Consider the following 3443-nt stretch of genomic DNA (forward strand, 5'->3'; position numbering starts at 1 on the left):
TAAAGAGGATGTTCTGGATTCTGCCCTTTGCCTGTTTTGTGTTCTATCCTGCATGCTCCTCCTGGGTCATCTCATCTGAGCCCATGCTTTCAACATCCCAGCAGGCCTCCCTTCCAAATCACACTGCCTAATGAGCTCAATCAATGCTCTGGACCTGTCTTCCAACTGCTTCTATCCTTGACTCCTCTTTAATGCTCACAATTGCAATATGACTCATCTGTAAATGTGTTAACTGCACCTGTAAAATATATCCAGGATATATGATTTGGCACCACTGCCCTCTCCAGTACCCTTCTCCAAGTCACTGTCTTCTCTGGCCTGCAATATTCCAACAGCTCCACCAAGCCTTCACTTTCCCTTCTTTTCGAGAAAAGAAACTTGAATGACCTCTGGGGAATGTAACCATGAGGGTTCCAGCAGAGAGATAATCAGAGAAGAGCTTGGTAACTATTGTATATAAATGTGTGGGCAAAATTTAGGGTAATAATGGTATCATACTCTAAGCTGCCAAAAGAGGGGAGCCATTACCATCTCTAGGCCAAGGGAAGGGAGACTTTCCCAGAACAAAGAGAGGGCGTTTTATGTAGAGGGTCACTTGACAGAAGCCTCTGTAGATCTATGTAGCCAACCTGCAGTGACCTAGAAGGGAAGAGGCCTATGGAATAAATGTCCTTATTTCATCCTCTACCAACTCTCTGATCTCCTTCTACTGTCTTCTGTTGGATAAATTCAACTTTAAGTCAGAGGACAAAGGGCCCATTGATGTAGTATGCAGGTCAACCTCCTGAGGCACAGACCGGAAGGAAAAGAGTGGAGAGCAGATCTGAAGGGATCAACAGAAAATACCTTATCCAGAGAGTCACCTGTCCCCAATTCTCAGTTTATGAGATTTGACAAGTGGTGCCCTCATCTTAGCTCCAGAGATCCAGAGCAGACACAGGCCCAGGCTATCAGAATATTCCATGTCCCTTCTCAAGGGAGTGGTTTAGTGATGTGTAAGTAACCCAAGTTAGACCAATAAAAGTCCCAGGACTTTGTCGACAGCACTGGAAAAAAGAAATTATTCTTCTGTGGGTAAGTATAAAAGTATAGATATATTATTTGAAATTGTAAGCGGCCATTCTGCCATCTCGGGGGGGAAGACAGTTCGATTATGAAAAGTCAACACAAGAGAAATGAGTCAGAATATGGAGAACAAAGACTAAATCCTGATGTCAGCATAGTTTTAAATCCCTGGATCCAGCCATGCCTGAAGCTCATAACTCTTCTGTTACATGAGTTAATGGATTCCATCTGTTGCTTAACTTAGTAGAAGTGGTTTATGGCATGCAAAAAAAAAAAAAAAGCCTCTTGAATAATGTTTAATACTTAGCTCCCCAAATCAACAAAAAGATAGCTATATGTCTCCAAATATGCCATCATTCCAATGGAATGCCCTTTCTCACATCTTCCACTTAGAAAACGCCTACTCAAATATCTCCTTATCTGGGAAGCCTACCCTCAATTTTCCAGATGGAAAGTGCCTTGTCAGCATTCTGCAAATGCCTCTACACGTGTTTGTATAAAATCATATCACAATTGTTAGTTTCTGTCTTCCAATCTGTGAGCTACTGAAGGGGGAGTTTTGTGTGGACCTTCCCTTTGCAGGCCCAGGCCCAGCACAAGACTTAATATCTCAGAGAAACGGGGTTCAATAGGCTAACCCTGTCTTTTTATTTTAGAATCCTTCAGAGCCCTGTCTGTGCTAATGTGCAAAATAGACCCCAAGCAGGGGTACAGAACACAGCAGCTTCTTAATCATTGCCCTAAAAATTCCATTTTTGAAGACGTTGCTGTGCTAAAGGAATTCAGAGAGGGAAAATTACTGCAGTTCTTTGGGTGACCTTGATGAACAAAGTGAGACTGCATAAATATTTGTTAAATGAATGAAAAGGAAGAATTTGTTTAGGTCGAGATGAGGAGCAGCAAGGTTGGAAAAAGCAGAAACAACAGAAGCAAGAAACAGGCTGAGACAGCGCCAGGCCAGCCACTGAAGAGACTGGGGTCATCACCCCAGTCCCTTAGTTTAAATCTAATGGAAATTAGATGTATTTTATTTTATTTTTTTTAAGAATTTATTTATTTATACAAGAACTGGAAATTAGATGTATTTTACACATTGAAACCTTCTTCCTGCCCCACGGCCCAGGTGCTGAGTGCTTGACAACATTGCTTCCTTGATTCTGACCTTCGATTTGCTTCTCTTTGCCTCCAAAGGGGCCAATGAGAGCGGACTTTCTTCTAACTGCACAGCCTTAAGGCACTGTCCTTCCCTGGTCTGTGCCTTTGTATCCCTCTCAGTGAACTCAGGGAGGAGAGGCAGGCTCCCTTCCAAGTTTGGGTACAGACGCCTCATAAAATGACAACAATGACAATAATAGTAATATCTGCCAAAGAAGCTCAAGGCCTGCCAATGTTGGACAGCTGACGCCTTTGCTCTTCCCACCCGCAGAGCAGGCGCCTGCATGCCCACTGCGCGCCCTGGGCTCCCGAGACCATCTCGCCAGACTGGGTGAGAAATGTTTGGTAAACGGAATACAGAGCATTTGAGGTGTAAATGTTACCTGTATTGAACTTAGGGAGGAGGGGGTGGGAAGAGAGGGCGGTGGGAGAGTAGGAGGAGGGAGGAAAAGGAAGCCGGGGGCGGGGTGCAGAAAGGGGGCGCACAGTGGGGGAGCGCAAGGAGGGGCCGCTGCAGCCCCGGAGCTGAGGCTGTCAGGTGGCGCCCCTGGGTGCTTCCTATAGCTCAGCTAATAGCTGCCTCTCCTCGGACAATTACACACATGGACGCCCTCCTCGTATATAAAATGTGGGTAATAATATCCGGATCGCCGGCTCCTGTGAGGGTAAATGAGGTGAAGCTCGCGAAGCGCGCGGCGCGGTGGACACAGTAACAGGCCCTCGGAACGTGTTGCTAGCGTCCCTCACACCCTGGTGGGCGCCCTGAGGGCTGGTCAGCGGGCACGGGAGGCGAACTGTCTGATCCCGGTGGAGGACCAGAAGGTCGCCAAGGGTCCTGCAGTCTGGGGGTGCAGGACCCGCCCCAGCGTGGCAGCCCGAGGCCCCGCGCGCCGGGAGGCTGATCACCCAGCTGTTCGGGTGCAGCCGGGCGGGGCCGCTTCCTGCCGGAGGCCGAGCCCGCGCACCCCGCGCACCCCCACTCCAACCCCGCCCCGGCCGCCTCCTCGGGCGCCTGCGCCGCGCGCGCTCCGCCGGGGAGGGCGGGACAGACGGGCGGGCGCGCGCGAGGCCGACAGCCGCTGCCCGGGGCGCCGCTCGAGCCCCGCGGAGGCGGCCGCTCCCCCGGCGTCGAGGGCGTGGCGGCGAGGCTCCCCGCGACCCGCCCGCTCGGCCCCCCGCCGCCCCCGCGCCTCCCCAGGGCCCCCGCTCGCGCGCAGCCCCGG

Source organism: Talpa occidentalis, unplaced genomic scaffold (assembly GCF_014898055.3).
Source record: "Talpa occidentalis isolate TD23 unplaced genomic scaffold, MPIMG_talOcc4v2.1 talOcc4.9, whole genome shotgun sequence".
In the NCBI taxonomy this organism is placed as follows: Eukaryota; Metazoa; Chordata; class Mammalia; order Eulipotyphla; family Talpidae; genus Talpa; species Talpa occidentalis.